Source organism: Cnephaeus nilssonii, assembly GCF_951640355.1.
Source record: "Cnephaeus nilssonii genome assembly, chromosome: 3".
NCBI lineage: Eukaryota > Metazoa > Chordata > Mammalia > Chiroptera > Vespertilionidae > Cnephaeus > Cnephaeus nilssonii.
Window position 1 is genome coordinate 106,896,654 of NC_137074.1, and position 18,510 is coordinate 106,915,163.

The window sequence follows — 18,510 nt, forward strand, 5'->3', positions numbered from 1 at the left end:
TGCAATTGGGACTCAAAACTATTGGACATTGAAATTGGGACTCAGAACTGTTGGACATTGAAATTGGGACTCAAAAAACTGTTGGCCCAGAAAGAAACTTACTACAGACTGATTCATTTGCCTCTCAGCATAACCACTATTGCTTGTCTCATTTTTGTTCTCAAATGTTTATTTCTAGTCTGCAGATGTGGAATGAAGAGTCTTAAAAGGACTCACACCCTTCAGGAGGCATTTACTTTTCAAGATTTTTAAGGAAAAGAAACAGGGGAGATGTTGGAAGCTGCCCATTGCCTTCACTAGCAGAAAGAGGTAGACAAGGAGTCCGGAAGGCTGGTCAACCTTGAGGCTCTGGCAAGGGTCAGAACCACACACCCACTGTCTGATGGAGACAAAGGGAGCTGAAGCAACTTCCACCTTTTAATCTCATGTAAATCCTTACTGATAAGATAGTTTGCTTGTTATTGGAAATTGCCTGCCTAAGGGCTATGGGTGTGTCCCAAACCTGAATAAAAGGGATAGCAAGGCCAGAACAAAGTGGAATCCTCTCTTGGGCTTCCAACTAGCCCCCAATTCCCAAATTAGTATTATCTTGTTTTGTCTCTTTCATTTGTGTGTGGCCTCCTCCAGAGCCTGAACCCTGAACCTGAACCACACAGGACATGGGGGGAGGGGGGAGCACACTCGCAAAGAGGTTAGATATAAAAGTAATATCCTCTCCACATCCACATTTTCCCACTGACTAGGTAAATGCAAACCAACCCATAGATCAATGGAGTAACAATGTTGCAATCTTCATTAAATTTCTATGTACAAATTATTAAGCCCCTATCATGTGTATGGAACTTTACTGTGAGCCATATACAGCAATGAATAATAACAAGGCATGGACCTTATACTCACATGACTTCATGTCTGGTAAGGGAGATGGATCCATACACAAATAATTGCAATATAAAGTACAAATTGCAATAGCAGAAGTAATAAACTCTGTTAGGAGGAGCTAGCAAGGAGGACATATTTCCTAAAGGATATTGTGACAGACATTACAGAAGATATCTTGATGTTTGCATGATAAACAGGAATTTGCTAAGCAGACAAGACCAATTTTTCATTTAAAATATAGCAGCAGCTTGAGCAGTAGTGTGAAGGCAAGAAGCTACCTAACACATTTGGGAAACTACAAGTCATATCTGTGATGTGAAGAGCAATGGGAGCTGAGTTTGAAGAGATACACAGGAATAAATTCAAAAGGTAACAGAAAGCATTTAGAAGAGTTTAAATAAATTAGGGCAAAATATGATCAAATTTTCATTTCAGAAAGAGAACTCTAACTCCAGTCAAAAATGGGTTTGAATAGATAGTGTGTAATCTAGGAATGGAATATAAAAAAGGAACAATTTTAGGGGTTTGGGCCCAGGTATCCATGAATACCTACATATACATCATCATTCAAGAGACATTTCTGAGTTAAAAAATGTAAATTTAGAAATATTTGGTACATATGTGGTCATTTAGGTCCATGATATGTGACAAAGTTAGGATATGAAAAAGCTAGATAGTCAAGAGGAAAAAAAAAAAAAGCTCTAGAAATAAAAGCCTAGAAACCTAAGGAAGGAAATAGAGAAGTAATGGGCATAAAGATATGAGAAGAACCAGGAGATAAATTACTTATATTGTAAATACAGGGTGTCCCAAAAATGTAAACATACTATAAGGGCAGTGTTTATAAATATACATATCATTTTCAAAATGTAATAGAATCTATAACTATCAGCTATTAATGTGTGATTACATTTTGTGCAGAACACACTATATATTCAGCTCTCTTGTCTCTACAGTTTGAAATATTCAAAACTAAACAAATGTTACATATAGTTAATATTCTAATAGTTCAGAATAGAAGTGCAAAATATAAAAATTTAGAAGGCATTAGTATCCATCAAGTCTGACTGTCCATTGGTTCCTGATTTCACCTATAAGCAAAGCATTAAAAAATGTCACTTGAGCCCTAGCCGGTTTGGCTCAATGGATAGAGCATCAGCCTGTGGACTAATGGGGGTCTCGGTTTGATTTCAGTCAAGGGTACATACCTGGGTTGTGGGCTCAATCCCCAGGAGGGGGTGTGCAGGAGGCAGCCAATCAATGATTCTCTCTCATCATTGATGTTTCTATATCTATCTCCCTCTCCCTTCCTCTCTGAAATCAATAAAAATATATTTTTAAAAATATTACTTGACATTTATATAGTGGTTTAGTATATATAAAGTGTGGGTTTTTTTTTTCTACGTACCCAGCTTATAATTAATTCTCACAACAAGCCTATAAGGTAGGAATTATTTTCAAATGGAGAAAACCAAGGTTCAAAACCTAAGTAACCAATCCAAGAGAAGTTTCCAGTCTCCTGACTGAGTCTCAGATTGCTTCTCCTAATGTTATTCACAGAGTCACGGGAGTAAAATCTTTCATTTACACCAAACAACTCTAGCTGATTGAAAACCAAGTTGAGGAGGAGGGAAGATGGCGACTAGCCGGATGGAGGTGAGGGAGAGGGTGTGAGTGAGTGAGGGGGTGAAAGGAGAGTGTGTGGATGTGTGTGGTGTGTGTGTGAGTGAGTGAGGGACAGTTAAATCCGGCAGGAGTAGCAGGGGCTGGCAGACCAAACTCTCCTGGACAGGGAGCACCTACCACTGCTGCGGGCACTCCCCGGAATGCAGGGCTCAGGCATGGAGCCCACACTATCTTGAAGGGGAGAGCAGTCTCTTCTAGGAACTCATCAGCACCACCACCCAGCCTGGCCTTAGACACTGCCCATGACCCTGCAGCCACTCCAGTAAAAATCCTGCTGCCACACCTGCAGACCTGCAGACCCTAGAACTTCCACCTCCAAGGGTGATGGCTCCCACAGCAGTAAGTGTGACTTCTCCCTCCCCAGCAGCCAACCTTCGGACACCTAACCTGTGCCTTCCCAGTGTACAGGCCTGAGCCCATTGCCCCACAACCCGCTCTTGGGTGCCGCTATGAGCCCCCACTGGGCATGCTCTTACCCAAACAAGGGCGCACAGCCCCAGCAGTAGAAATTCTGAAATCCCCCTTCCTGGCTGCCTGCCCACAGACACTTTGGCCATGCAGCTTCAGCGCAAGGGCCCCTCTCAGTGTGTGAGTGCGCCACCCTGGCAAAGAGCCCCCAGTACCTCTCTGAGTTGCCACTGGGCATGCATGAATTCAACCAAGGACGCATGGCCCCTGCAGTAGAAATTCTAACATCCCCCTTTCCCAGCTGCCTGCCCCCAGTCACTGCGGTCATGTGGCTTTAGCGCAAGGGTCCCTCTGAGTGTACCACCCTGGAAAACAGCCCCAGGGTGCCTCTGTGAGCCATCACTGGGCACACACGAATCCAACCAAGGGTGTGAGACCCAGGCAGCAAAAACTGAGTCTTCCCACTTCACTGCTGCTGACTTCTGGACATCAGTCGCACTTTCCCAGCTTGCAGGCCTACTGAGCCCACTGCCCCAAAGGCAGCTCTTGGATGCCTCTGTGAGCCCCTGCTAGGTGCACTCATACTCAAACAAGGGCACACAGCCCTGGAGGTAGAAATTCAGACCTCCCCCCAACCTGGCTGTCTGCCTACAGACACCTCAGTCACACAGCTTCAACACAAGGGCCTCTCTGAGTGCACCACCCTGCCAAATGGCCCCCAGGTGCCTTTGTGAGCCACCACTGGGCACAAGCGAATCCAACCATGAGTGCGAGGCCCTGGCAGTAAAAACTGAGTCTTCCCACTCCACAGCTGCTGACCTCTAGACACCACAGTCACAATTCCAGCGTGCAGGCCTCCTGAATCCACTGCCTAAAAGGCGGATCTTGGGTGCCTCTGTGAGCCCCCACTGGGCATGCATAATTGGGCAGCCAAAATTGGGACTTCCAGATCCTTGGCTGCTGACCTCCTTTCCAGCATGCAGGCCACTGAGACTGCTGCCCCTATAGGTGGCTCCTGGATGCCTGCTTGAGCCCCCACTGGACACGCTAATATCCAAACAAGGGTGCATGGCCCTCGCAATATAAATTTGGACTCCCCCCTTCCTGGCTGCCTACCCACGCACTGCGGCCGAGTGGTTTCAACATGCAGGTCTGCTGAGGCTGCTGCCCCAACAGGCAACTCCTGGGTGCCTCTAGGAGCTGCCACTAGGTACACTCATATCCAACCAAGGGTGCAAGGCCCCGGCAGCAGAAATTCAGACTTCTGTCTCCTCAGCTGCCAACTGCCAGTCACTGCAGTTGCAAGGATCCAGCACACTAGCCCCTGAGCCCTCTGCCCTGGCAGGAGTCCCCTGGGTGCTTCTCTGATCCACTGCAAGGTAAAACCCTGGTTTATGGCATCCAGTCCCTGTGGTAGCACCACTCCAGCACACTGGCCCCCTGAGCCCACTATCTCAGAAGAAAACTCCTGGGTGCCTCTGTAAGCAGCCGCTGGGCACATATATCCAACCAAGGATGCACATCCCCCAAAGCAGAAACTGGGAATTCTCTTTCCATGGGGCTGGAGGAACACCACAATCGCTCTGATCCAGTGTGTGGGCCCCATGAGTGCACACCCCTTTCAGATGACTCCTGGGCCCCTCTGTGAGTTGCCACTGGGTATGTGCCTCTCCAAACAAAGGTGCATGGCTCTCTCAGCAGGATCCATGACATCCCTCTCCCAGCTACCTACCTCTGGACAGCTTGGTGAGTTGCTGAGGACTTGCCTCCCTGGACAAGATCACATTGTTTCAGTCACAGTCTCTGAGATTCCCACATCCACAGCTTCTGGGTTCTGAACCTCTTCATGATTCATAGAGGGAAATAACTTTGGCCAGAGTCCCACTGCTTCAACCACAGATTATGAGACACCTGACCCCACTGTCACAGGCTCAAGGACACTCGTAGTTAGTTGTAGAGTGATGCTATTCCAGCAAGAGTCACACCACACCAGCCAAAGTCACAGTACCTGAGCCTCAGGCCCCAAGACTCCATCTTCCCAAGCCATGGACTCTAGGAATCCACAGTGAGCACATACCAGTTAAAGTTCAGACAATCTTTTCCACAAGAGCCAGGACTATGATCATATCTAAAACAGCTTGCACAACAAAGCTGGGGGTGAGTCACATTGCCAACCCATCATGAGACTTCATCCACAAATAAGAAACTAACATTCAAGATCCAGGTACATCAAGAGAACCCAATAGCTCAAGTAGGGAGTTCCATTAGATCACCAAACCCAGGAAAACTAAAACAACGCACCAATAGCACCTCCCCAAAAGAGCCTGCGTAGCAAAACTGTGCGTCTAAGACAGAAACAATTGAAACAGTACAGCAAAAAATGGGGAGACAAAAAAATAATCCTCAGAGAAAAGAAAAAGAGGAATCACCAGGAATTAAATGAAATGGAGACAAGTAACATGTCAGAGAAAGAATTCAGAGTAATGGTTATAAGAATGCTCAACGGCTGGATGACAAATACACACAACTCAATGAGAATTATAAGGAGCTAAATGAGAATGTCATCAACATGAAAAAAAAAACACAAGAAGAAATGAAAAATGACATAGCTGAAATAAAGAACACAATGGAAGGCTTAAACAGTAGACTAGAAGATTCTGAGGACTGTATCAGTGAATTAGAAGACAAGGTAGGGAAAACAAAAACACAGAAGCAACTGGAAAGAAAACTTAAAAAGCAGGAGGAGAGCCTAAGGGAGCTTTGGGACAACATATAATGAAAGAACATCCACATAAGAGGGGTATCAGAAGGAGAGGAAGTAAAGCAAGGAATAGAAAACCTGTTTGAAGAAATAATGACAGAAAACTTCCCTGATGTTGGGAAGAAAAAATCCAACAAGTCCAAGAATCATATAGAGTCCCAAACAAGATGAATCCAAAAAGACGGACACCTAGACACATCGTAATTAAATTGGCAAAATTAAATGACAAAGTAAGAAACTTAAAGGCTGCCAGAAAGAGACAGAAAGTTAACTACAAGGGATCTCCCATTAGAATATCAACCGATTTCTCAACAGAAACACACAAGGCCAGAAGGGAATGGAATGAAATATACAAAGTGATGCAAAGCAAGGGACTGAATCCCAGAAAACTATACCCAGCAAGGCTAATGTTCAAAATTTAAGGTGGAATCAGGAGCTTCACAGACAAAAAAAGGGTTAAGAGAGTTTATTACCACCAAGCCATCAATGCAAGAAATGTTAAAGGGACTTCTGTAAAAAGAAGAAACAGAAAGGCAAGAAGGAACAAAAAAACATAAAGAATAAAAATGGCAACAAACAAGTACTTATCAATAATAACTTTAAAAGTAAGTGGATTAAATGCTCCAATCAAAAGACATAGGGTAGCTGAATGGATAAGAAAACATGACCCATATATTTGCTATCTGCAAGAGACCTACCTCAGAAAATATGTTTCACACAGACTAATAGTGATGGGATGGAAAAAAATTTTTCAGGGAAAAAGAAATTAGAAAAAAAGCTGGGGTTACAATACTTATATATGACAAAATAGATCTCAAAGTAAAGGCCATAACAAGAGACAAAGAGGGCCACTTCATAATACTAAAGGGAGCAATTCAACAAAAGGATATAACTCTGATAAACATATATGCACCCATTAAAGGAGCACACAAATACATAAAACAACTTCTGGAAGATATCAAGAGAGAGATCGACAGCAATACAATCATACTAGAAGATGTTAATACCACAATGACACCACTGGATAAATCCTCTAAACAAAAAATCAGCAAAGAAAGATCAATCCTAAATGACTCACTAGATCAGATGGACTTAATTGACATCTTCAGAACACTTCACCCCCAAGCTACAAAATATACATTCTTCTCAAGTGCACATGGGACATTTTCAAAGATAGACCACATATTAGGATGCAGGCAAAGTCTCTTCAAATTCAAGAAGGTAGAAGTAATAACAAGCAACTTCTCAGATCACAATGGCATAAAATTAAAAATCAACTACAATAAAAACAATGAAAAAAAATCAAACACTTGGAGGCTAAATAGTATGCTATTAAAAAATGATTGGGTTACCAAAGAGATCAAAGAAGAAATAAAAACATCCTGGAAACAAATGACAATGAAAAGACAACAATCCAAAATCTATGGGACACAATGAAAGTAGTCCTGAGAGGGAAGTTCATAGCATTAGAGGCCTACATTTAATAAAAAAAAACAAAACAAAAAAAAACAACAAGAAAAAATGGTAATAAATTATCTAACCATGCAAGTTAAAGAATTAGAAAGCAATAAGAAAAGCCCACAGTAACCAGAAGGAAATGAAGTAACAAAGAACAGAGCAGAAATAAATGACATAGAAACAAAACAACAACAACAACAACAACAACAAAACAATACAAAAGATCAATGAAACCAAGAGGTGGGTCTTAGAAACGATAAACAAGATTGATGAACCTCTAGCCAGTCTCACCAAGAAATAATTGGGAGAACCCAAATAAACAAAATCAGAAATGAAAGAGGTGAAGTAACAACTGACAACACAGATACTCATATAAAAAGTATTGTAAAAAAATACTACAGCCAACTCTACTCCAAAAAATTGAACAACTTAGATGAAATAAACATATTCCTAGAAAAATACAACTTTCCAAAACTCAATTAGGAAGAATAAAAAAACCTGAATAGGCCAAAAACTACTGATGAAATTGAAACAGTAATCAAAAAGTTTCTAGCAAACAAAAACCCTGGACCGGATGGCTTCACAAAAAAGTTTTACCAAACATTCAAAGAAAAACTAAAACCAATCCTTCTCAGACTATTCCAAAAAATTCAAAAGGAAGGCACACTTACAAGTTGTTTCTATGAAACTAGCATTACCCTAATCCCAAAACCAGATAAAGACACTACAGGGAAAGAGAATTACAAGCCCATATACCTCCTGAACATACACACCAAAATTCTTAACGAAATTCTAGCAAATCAAATCCAGCACTACATTAGAACAGTGGTCGGCAAACTCATTAGTCAACAGAGCCAAATATCAACAGTACAACGATTGAAATTTCTTTTGAGACCCAAATTTTTTAAACTTAAACTTTTTCTAATGCCACTTCTTCAAAATAGATACGCCCAGGCCGTGGTATTTTGTGGAAGAGGCACACTCAAGGGGCCAAAGAGCCGCATGTGGCACGGGAGCTGTAGTTTGCCGACCACGGCATTAGAAAGATCATACACCATGACCAAGTGGGATTTATTACAGGGATGTTGGTACAATTTCCACAAATCAATAAATGTGATACATTACATGAACAAATTGAGAGACAAATATCACATGATCATATCAATTGATGCAGAAAAGACATTTGACAAAGTCCAACACACTTTTCTGATAAAAACACTCAGCAAAGTGGGAATAGAGTGATCATACCTCAACATAATAAAAGCCTTATATGACAAACGTACAGCTAACATCATACTCAATGGGCAAAAATCTAAAACCATTTCCACTAAGAACTGGAACAAGACAGGGATGCCGCTTTCACCACTCCTGTTCAACATAGTACTGAAAGTGCTAGCCACAGCAATCAGACAAGAAGAAGAAATAAAGGGCATCCAAATTGGAAAAAAAGAAGTAAAATTGTCATTATTCACAGATGACATGATACTGTACATAAAAATCCCCAAAACTCCATAAAAATTTATTAGACTTAATAAATGAATTCAGCAAAGTAGCAGGATACAAAATTAAGGGCAAGAAATCTATGACATTGTTATACAGCAATAGTGAACTTACAGAAAGAGGGATTTTTAAAAAATCCCATTTACCATTCCACCAAAATAATTAAGATACCTAGGAATAAACTTAACTAAGGAGGTACAAGACCTATACACGGAAAACTACAGGACACTAAAAAAGAGATAGAGGAAGACATAAACAGATGGAAGAATATACCATGTTCATGGATTGGTAGAATCAATATCCTTAAAATGTCCATACTACCCAAAACAAACAATAGATTCAATGCACTCCTCATTAAAATACCAATGACATATTTCATATATCTTGAATAAACTCTCCAAAAATTCATCTGGAATAAAAAAGACCCCAAATAGGTGCAGCAATCCTGAGAAAGAAGAACAAAGTAGGAGGGATCTCACTACCAGATATTAAGCTGTATTACAAAGCCACTGTTCTCAAAATTGCCTGATACTGGCACAATAACAGACATATAGACCAATGAAATAGAATAGGGAACCCAGAAATCAACCCAAACCACTATGCTCAATTAATATTTGACAAAGGAGACAAGAGTATACAATAGAGTCAAGAAAATCTCTTCAACAAATGGTGTTGGGAAAATTGGACAGATACATGCAAAAAAAAAAAAAATGAAACTAGACCACCAACTTACACCATACACAAAAAAAACTCAAAATGGATAAAGGACTTAAACAAAAGATGGGAAACCATAAAAATCTTAGAAGAAGCCATAGGCAGCAAAATAGCAGACATTTGTCATAGCAATATCTTTACCAATACAGCTCCTAGGGCAATGGAAACTAAAGAGAAAATAAACAAATGGGACTACATCAAAATGAAAAGCTTTTTCACAGAAAAAGAAACCATCAACAAAACAACAAGAAAGCCCACTGCATGGGAGAACATATTTGACAATGTTATCTCCAATAAGGTTTTAATCTCCATCATTTACAGGGAACTCATACAACTTAACAAAAAGAAGATAAACAACCCAATAAAAATGGGTAATTGACCTAAATAGATACTTTTTGAAAGAGGACAGAAGGAAGACCAAGAGACATATGAAAATATTCTCAAAGTCACTGATTATCTGAGAGATGCAAATCAAAACATCAATGAGTTACCATCTCACACCTGTCAGAATGGTTATCAATAAATCAACAAATGACAAGTGCTGGCAAGGATGTGGAGAAAAAGGAACCCTCGTGCACTGCTGGTGGGAATGCAGACTGGTCCAGCCACTGTGGAAGACAGTATGGAGTTTCCTCAAAAAACTAAAAATGGAACTCCCATTTGACCCAGTGATCCCATTTCTAGGAATAAATCCCAAGAAACTAGAAACACTAATCAGAAAGGATATATCCACCCCTATGTTCATAGCAGCACAATTTACAATAGCTAAGATTTGGAAACAGCCTAAGTGCCCATCAGCAGATGAGTGGATTAAAAACCTGTGGTACATCTACGCACTAGAATACTATGCTGCTATAAAAAGGAAGGAACTCCTACCATTTGCAACAGCATGAATGGAACTGGAGAGCATTATGCTAAGTGAAATAAATCAGTCAGAGAAAGATAAATATCACATGATCTCACTCAATTGTGGAATATAATGAACAACATAAACTGATGAATAAAAAACAAAAACCAGATCCAGAAACTGAGAAGCATTGATCAGATGCTCAAACCTCAGAGGGAAAGTAGGGGTGGGTGGGGGTTAGGGGGAGAGATCAACCAAAGGAATTGTATGCATGCATATAAGCATAACCAATGCACACACACCAGGGGGGTGAGGGCATGAGCAGCAGTTGCAGGGGGATGGGGTGGTAAGGACACATATGTAATACCTCAATCAATAAAGAAAGAAAAAAACCAAGTTGATTTATATGTTGGCAACTCCATGAGCTGCCTAATGTGCATCTCTGGAATTTAGTCCCACAACATAGAAATGACTTTTCAGTTGAAAAAACTCTTTAACAATAATATAAAGAGGTTAACCAGATGTGTTGAATTATCATCTTTAAGGACCCTTTAAAATGTCAGAGAATTTAACTGAGGTATCAGCTTAACCCAGAAGTCTTAGTACACTAGAACAAATGGGAATACTTGATTGGGTGTGGTCATGAAAGCTCATGAGTATTTGTAACCAATCAGCTTGCACAGTATGGAGAAATAAGGAGAACATTTTTATTTCTCACTGAAGAGAAAAAAAAAAAAAAAGCTTGTTTCTGGTGCTGTCTGTCCCAGTTTCAAAGTACTGTACATTTAAGACTGGACAAAACTCTCATCTCAATGGCTAATCCTGAGGTCTTCCAAAGGAACATCCCATAACAAAACCCACAGACTCTGAGCTCACTAATCCCATTGGGACTCTTCTGGGGGACTCCAGTGTTCCCTGCCATGTGTTCCACCTCTGACTGACACTGAAGGCTCTGGTTCAGCTTTGCTACTGTCACTTGGTGCTGACAGCTCTACACTCAGAGACCTAAGATTGATGCTGCATTGGAAGCCCCTGGACTCAGCCCAGTGTCACTGGGAGGATGATGAGCAGAGGTTGCTACACCAGTCCACTGCTGCCAGAGCACACCCCTAACCTTCATGGAGGAAGTTCCAATTTGGTTAGGATTCCTTCACTAACCAAAAGACTCTTTTGTGCCACTATATACTAGTAGTTGTTTTCAAAGTAACTTAAATGTTCATTTTTTAATGTAATCTAGAAATTATAAATCACTTTAACAAAACAAATACAAGAATCTTATTAATCTATACTAATAATAGAGGGATATGCAAATTGTCCAGGACACCATCACAGTAACAGTAACAACTGAACAGCAGGCTAGCAGGCTGCATGGGGCGACAAGGCTGGCATGGGGTTAGCGAGGGATGACTAAATGATTGAACAGCAGGCTGTGTGGGGTGACCAGGCTAGTAGGGGGGTTAGTGAGGGATGACCAAATGACTGAACAGCAGGCTGCATGGAGCAACCAGGCCAGCAGGGAGATTAGTGAGGTGCGACCAAACGATTGAACAGCAGGCTGAATGGGGTGACCGGGCTGGCAGGTGAGTTAGTGAGGGATGACCAAATGATTGAACAGCAGGCTGAATGGGGCAACCAGGCTGGCAGGGGGGCAGATGGGGGTGACCAGGTTGGCAGAGTGGGGCAGTTGGAGGTGACCAGGCTGGCCGGTGGGCAGTTGGGGGTAACTAGGCCTGCTGGGGGGGCAGTTTGGGGCAACCAGGTCTGCAGGGGGGGGGAATTAAGGGGTGACCAGGCTGGCGAGGGGGACAGTTGGGGGCAACCAGGCTGCTAGAGGGGGGCAGTAAGGGGTGACCAGGCCTATGGTGCGGGGCAGTTGGGGTGATCAGGCCGGCAGGGGGGGCAGTTAGGGGTGATCAGGCAGGCAGGCAGGTGAGCAGTTAGGAGCCAGCAGTCCTAGATTGTGATAGGGATGTCCGACTGCCGGTTTAGGCCCAATCCCAGGGATTGGACCTAAACCGACAGTTGGACATCTCCCGAGGGGTCCCGGATTGGAGAGGGTGCAGGCTGGGCTGAGGGGACCCCCCATGCATGAATTTCATGCATTGAGCCTCTAGTGTTATCATAAAAAGGTTGTATGTAAAATCATACAAAGATGAAATGTGTGAGATTTAAAAAATACATATATTTTGCATCAATTATTAGCAAAATATTATTATTTTCTTCTAAAATTAACTTTTAAGTTATAAAATTTCAGAATGCATGTAAAACATTCTTTGTATAAAATGACAGAGCAAAAAATAACATAGAAAATTATTTAATACAGTCAATTCAGTAATTGTGTATTTCTTAACAATATTTCCAAAGATATATTTTTACAAAAGGCTGTTGCATTAGAAGAAAATCTATTGTACAGGCAGAAATAGTGTCTTAAACCCAGATGAGTATAAATTATGATTCACAGTATTATCTTAACAGAAAAAAATTTTTTGACTCAATAGGATGGCTCCTTGAAAAGTTTCACTTAAAAGTATTAGGCATCATTATAAATTAAATGTTTGAAACAAATCTTCAAATACACATTCATTTAACAGATTTTATTGGAAGAATATTTTACTATTATTTTAAGATTTTCCTATATTAATTATACATAGAAACTTTGTATTCAGTCAGAAAATTTTACCTTCTCCCTAATCTACCACCTTAATAGAAATCTTTTCTCTATTTCCCAGAGCTTAAAATTATAGTAGAGGATAAAATAAAAGGCACTACCAATATCCAGTGATTTTAAAATGAATGTATACTTTAAAAAAAATTTTTATTGTTGAGAGTATTACAGATGTCCTCTTTTTCCCTCCCATTGCCCTTTCCACCCAGTTCCAACCCTGCTCCAGGCCTCCACCACCCTAATATCTGTGTCCATAGGTAATACATGTATGCATATAAGACGTTCCATTAATCTCTTCTCATCCCGTCAACCCCCTGCCCTCTGAGATTCGTCAGTCTGTTCCATGTTCCCATGCCTCTGATTCTATTTTATTCACCAGTTTATTTTATTTATTAGATTTCTTGTTCATTTATTTTGATTTTTAGATTCAATTGTTGATAGATATGTATTTATTGCCATTTTATTTTTATATTATATATATATACATATATATGTGTATAGATAGATAGATATAGATAGATAGATATAGATATAATAGAGAAATATGCAAATTGGGTCAGGAAGCTGAAACGGTCACGAACAGCTCAGGAGGAGGGTCCGGGCACAGCCCGAGCCTGAGAGAACTACATGCAGGTGCAGCCTGTAGCCTGAGAGAAGAACACACAGGGTCACCTACTCCGAGCCTCTTCGGTGTGGCTGGGAGCAGGCCCCCAGCGTACACACACACACACACACACACACACACACACACAGCGCCTGCTCCGAGCCTCCACGGCACAGTCTGACATGCCCTCATCTTTCTCCCTATCTCATATCCTGGAATTATTGTTCCTTATTTTGACAGTCACTTGAGTGAACCAAGTAGCACTATCACATCCCAGTTAAAGATCATCAATTACAGTGAAACTATACTTTCACTTCATCTCAGCCACTATTTCCAAGGCTGTACTCTGAACTTTATCACCACCTGCAACTGCTAACATCAGAAATCATAGCGTGGCCTTGGCCAGCGTTGCTCAGTGGTTAGAGTGTTCACCTGCCCACTGAAGGATCTCAGGTTCAAGGGCACAAACCTGGGTTGCAGGTTTGATCCTCAGCCCTGTTCAGGGCAGATGCAAGAGACAACCAATTTATGTGTCTCTCTCACATCAATGTCTCTCTCTCTCTCTCTCTCTCTCTCTCTCTCTCTCGCTCTCGCTCTCGCTCTTGCTCTCAAAATCAATGGAAAAGTATTCTCTAGGGAGGATTAACAAACAAAAAAATAAATCATAGCATGCTGTCCCTGACGTCCTATTATATGATTTCTTCTTTCTTTTTTTTTTTTCTTTTCTGGTCTATCGATGATCTCCTCCTCCTCCTCCCCATTCATGTTATTCTTTGCATAGGCTAGGCTGTGGGTTCACCTGCATCAGTGGAGAAATAGAGCCCCCACTAGGTATTTAAAACAGATAGAATTTAATATTGGGAATTTGTTACCAAAGGGTTGGAAAAGGAAGGCTAGAAGAGGGGGAAAAAAGTAAAGTTAGAGATTAATAGCTATAGGAAGCCATTCTCATTTTCATGGATAAAGGAGCCAGACCAGGCCCTGCTGAGGCTGCTGAGAACTTGCTGCTGCCATTGGAATGTTGCTGCCAAGGAAGACAGCAGCCTGCGGACTGCACTGCCCCTGCCCCTCCTGAGCCCAGTGAGGAGCAGAGTGGAGCTTCTCCACTGTGTCCATGCTCCACAGGGAGAAGTTATCTGCCAGGGGCATCTAGGAAACGCAGTTTCCCCTGAACTACAGGAAAGCACAGAAGGGCATAGATGGAGCTCTGAGCCAACAGGCAAAACCTACCCTTTGCCTATTTGGCATTTATTCTCTCCCTTTACCCTATATTAAACTTACAGGAACAATAGCAGGAGGCTGGTACTGGCACAGGAATAGACATATAGATCAATGGAATAAAATAGAGAACCCAGAAATTGACCCAAGCCACTATTCCCAATTAATATTTGACAAAGGAGGCATGAACATACAATGGAGTCAAGAGAGTGTCTTCAATAAATGGTGTTGGGAAAATTGGACAGATACATGCAAAAAAATGAAATTAGATCACTAACTTACACCATACACAAAAATAAACTCAGAATGGGTAAAGGACTTAAACATAAGATGGGAAACCATAAAAATACTAGAGGAATCCACAGGCAGAGAAATCTCAGACATATGCAGAAGCAATTTCTTCACTGATACTGCTCCTAGGGCAATGGAAACTAAAGAGAAAATAAACAAATGGGACTACATCAAAATAAAAAGTTTTTGCACAGCAAAAGAAATCATTAACAAAACAACAAGAAAGCCCACTGCATGGGGAAACATATTTGCCAATGTCATCACCGATAAGGGTTTAATCTCCAGCATTTACAGGGAACTCATACAACTTAACAAAAGGAAGATAAACAATCCCATCAAAAAATGGGCAATGGACCTAAATAGACACTTTTTGAAAGAGGACAGAAGGAAGGCCAAGAGACACATGAAAACATGCTCAAAGTCACTAATTATCCGAGAGATGCAATTCAAAACGACAATTCGGTACCATCTCACACCTGTCAGAATGGCTATCATCAACAAATCAACAAATGACAAGTGTTGGTGAGGATGTGGTGAAAAAGGCACTTTTTTGCACTGCTGGTGGGAATGCAGACTGGTGCAGCCACTGTGGAGAACAGTATGGAGTTTCCTCAAAAAAACTAAACATGGAACTCCCATTTGACCCAGTGATCCCACTTCTAGGAATGTATACCAAGAAACTAGAAACACCAATCAGAAAGGATATATTCACCCCTATGTTCATAGCAGCACAATTCACCATAGCTAAGATGTGGAAATAGCCTAAGTGTCCATCAACAGATGAGTGGATTAAAAAACTGTGGTACATATACACAATGGAATACTATGCTGAGGTAAAAAAGAAGGAATTCTTACCATTTGCAACAGCATGGATGGAACTGGAGAGCATTATGCTAAGTGAAATAAGCCAGCCAGAGAAAGATAAATACCACATGATCTCACTCATTTATGGAATATAATGAACAGCATAAACTGATGTAGGGGAGGGTCGGGGTAAGGAGGAGAGATCAACCAAAGGACTTGTATGCATGAATATAAGCCTAACAAATGGACACAAACACCAGGAGGGTGAGGGCATGAGTGTGTGTGTGTGTGGGGGGGGGTGTTGGAGGTTAATGGAGGGATGAGGACACATATGTAATACCTTAATCAATAAAGAAATTTAAAAAAAAACAATAGCAGGGTCACACAAATACCCCTTCAATAATTGAAGATGCTGTCACTTTCCCCAAAGAGAGGCACAAGGCCTCATCAGTCATTATTTCCATCTCTAGGTGATCTGCTCCCGTTTGAATTTTCTTAGAATAAAATTAATCATCAGTAATATTTCTAATCTATAATAATAAAATAATAATATGCTAATTAGACTGGACAGCCAAACAACCTTTCAGACATCATTCCAGACATCCTTCTGGATGAAGCTGCGGCAGCGGTAGGCGAGGCAGAGATAGTTAGGGACAATCAGGCATGCAGGCAAAGGCAGTTAGGGGTGATCAGGCAGGCAGGCAGAGGGGGTTAGGGGTGCTCAAGCAGGTAGGCAGAGGGGATAAGGGAGATGAGGCAAGTGATTAGGGGTGATCAGGCAGGCAGGTGAGCAGTTAGGGGCAATCAGGCAGGCAGGCAGAGGGGTTAGGGGCGATCAGGCAGGCAGGCGGGCGGGTGGTTAGGAGCCAGTGAACCTGGATTGCAAGAGGGTGCAGGATAGGCTGAGGGAGTGGTCCCTCCCATGCACGAATTTTGTGCAGCGGGCCTCTAGTCCTATCTAATAATAGACAAATATGCAAATTGACCATACCTCTGACACGCCCACAAGCCACGCCCACCATCCAATCAGAGCGAGTATGCAAATTAACCCAAACCAAGATGGCTACAGCCACAGAGAGCAAGGTTTCCTAGGTAACAGAGGAAGCCAAGCTTTCCGCCTGCCCTTGCCAGGCCTAAGCCTCCACTCAAGCTACAAAGTTTCAATTATAGAAGGTAAACAAATTCAAACAAATGGCGGCAGAATGGAGCTTGAGAGAGCAGGCCAGGGTTGCCGGCGGCAACAGGGGAAGCAAAGCTTTCTGCACACCCTGGCCGGGCTCACCCGCTTAAGGCAACAAAGTTTCAATTATAACCCCAACACAAATGGCTGCCGGCCTCGGAGGGAGCCCCAGGCTTGGCTTGGCTCCGCTCCAGGCTACAAAGTTTCAATTGTAGAAGGAAAATAAATTCCAGATACCAGGGCCTCCACTTGGGTTGCCAGGGGGCGTGGCCGGCCTGCAAACCACCACAGGCCCCTCGCTCAGGCCTCCCCACACCCCAAGGGAACCCCCACCTGATCCAGAACGCCCTTCAGGGCAATGCACCTGGCCCCCACCCCTGTACCAGGCCTCTATCCTATCTAATAAAAGAGTAATATGCAGATTGATCATCACTGCAATACACAGTATAGCTGCCCCCATGTGGTCAAAGATCCTGCCCCCATGTGAACACAAGATGGCCACCACAAGATGGCCAGCAGGAGAGGGCAGTTGGGAGGCACCCGGCCTGCAAGGGAGGGCAGTTGAGAGGGACCAGGCCTGCAAGGGAGGGCAGTTGGAGGTGATAAACCCTGCAGGAGAGGGCAGTTAGGAGTGACCAGGCCGGCAGAGGAGGGAAGTTGGGGGCAAACAGGCTGGCAGTGGAATGGTTAGGGGGTGATCAGGCTGGCAGGCAGAAGCGGTTAGGGGCAATCAGGAAGGCAGGCAGGCAAGCAGTTGGGAGCCAGCAGTCCTGGATTGTGAGAAGGGTCCCAGATTGGAGAGGGTACAGGCTGGGCTGAGGGACAACCCCCCTCCATGCACGAATTTCGTGCACCGGGCCTCTAGTATATATATATTTCTCCTTCTTCTTCTTCTTCTTCTTCTTCTTCTTCTTCTTCTTCTTCTTCTTCTTCTTCTTCTTCTTCTTCTTCTTCTTCTTCTTCTCCTCCTCCTTCTCCCTCTCCTTCTCCTTCTCCTTCTTCCTCTTCTTAAAAAATACCCTTCAACATTTTATGTAATGCTGATTTGGTGGTGATGAACTCTTTTAGATTTTTCTTATCTGTGAAGCTCTTTACCTGACCTTCAATTCTAAATAAGAGCTTTGCTGGGTAGAGTTGTCTTGGTTGTAGGTCCTTGCTATTCATCACTTTGAATATTTCTTGCCACTCCCTTCTGGCCTGCATAGTTTCTGTTGTGAAACCAGCTGATAGTCCTATGGACATTGCCTTGTAGGTAACTAACTGCATTTCTCTTGCTGCTTTTAAGATTCTCTCTTTCTCTTTAACCCTTGGCATTTTAATTATGATGTGTCTTGGTGTGGTCCTCTCTGGATTTCTCTTGTTTGGGGTTCTCTGCACTTCCTGGACTTGATTCTGTCTAGTGGTTTGTGCCTGGTGGTTAGAAGCCAGTTCACCTACTAGTCTGATTTCTTGAGAGAAAAGTGGAGGTATTGGGACACAGAAGAGGTGAATT